Source organism: Penaeus monodon, chromosome 38 (assembly GCF_015228065.2).
Source record: "Penaeus monodon isolate SGIC_2016 chromosome 38, NSTDA_Pmon_1, whole genome shotgun sequence".
Lineage (NCBI taxonomy): Eukaryota > Metazoa > Arthropoda > Malacostraca > Decapoda > Penaeidae > Penaeus > Penaeus monodon.
Window position 1 is genome coordinate 27,171,278 of NC_051423.1, and position 1,424 is coordinate 27,172,701.

Below are 1,424 nucleotides of genomic sequence, written 5' to 3' on the forward strand. Positions count from 1 at the left end.
GTATGTATATGTACATGTATGTATGTATATGTACATGTATGTATGTATGTATGTATATGTATGTATGTATGTATATGTATGTGTACATGTATATGTACATGTTTTTTATTGTCACTTTTTTACTGAATCTGGATCCTTCCTTGACACTCAGGTGTGGAAGTATCCTTGTACCAGTACTTTTTATGATGATGACAGTAATGCTTGTGCAAGGATAGGAATTTAGGCTCTGTGAAGCATTTGGCAGCTTTTCAAGAATAATAACTTGATCTTTGCTGATACTAGTGAATTTGGGTATCATGACCAAACAGTTGCTGGAAAAACTAATGTTGGCTATTAATGTTTTTAATGTTGAAACAGAGGTAGTGTAAGACTGTTGTCAGATGTAAACTGACCACATTGGAATGACTACAAATCCTGGCAGTCTGATAGCACACATTTTGTTATTGATGTGAGTGAGAGAGGTGGGTTAGTGAGAGGCAACACAGAATTGTGGGTGAGTTTAGTAACAGTGTGGCATGATGGGGGGTGTGAGATAGGAGTCTGGTGGGAATGTGGTAGGTGAAGTTGAATGTGACCCTAAGTTATATTTATAGAGAAATTAACATGAAACACCTCACACGTGCACCTACAAACAACAAACTATGATTGATATGGCTCTAAACGCTATGGATATTAAGAATTTTTCATTTGTGAAGCCAGAAGGCATGTTGCCAGTATTATACATAGCATTAAGTATTTCTTCAGAAATAATTGCATAATTGCAATACTGTGTCAGAACATTCAGCATCACACCCCACTTTAAAGAAGAGCTGGGAACTAGGACCTCTTTGTATTTATTTCTTTTTGCATGTTTTATAAGACTTCCGATGTCACATTTGTAAGGTATCGTGTCATGCATGCCAACACCATTTCATATTTTCTAGAAGAGTGCATTTGTCTGTTTCATATTGTTCAGTATTTTAATATCCACAGTAGAAAAACTTTAGGTAGATGATTTTAAGAATTTTACAAAGTTGTGAAATTGAATGAAAAAGAAAAAAATGTTGATCTCTCTAGGAATGCTAGTTTGTCCACCATGCATTAATCAGTTCTGGTGTTTTTTTTTTTTTTTTCTTTCTTTCTTTCTTTCTTTCTTTCTTTCTTTCCTTTCCCTGTCATAGTTATAACATTATTTTATTTTGAATTTACTTTATTAAATATAAGTTAAGAAGATGTATATGAAAATTGAAATATGGCAGATTTGTATTAGTACTTGGTATTTATTATTATTAATAATAATTTGTTGTAATTTACAAGTGGACTTTATATTAATAATATGTAATAGGAAAGTAGGGAATGAATGCATTCTGGTTCTGTTTAATATAGTAAGTGTCAGTGCTGTTGTTCACCAGTGAAAGTTGGCAACTACGGCTGACCTTGAGTAC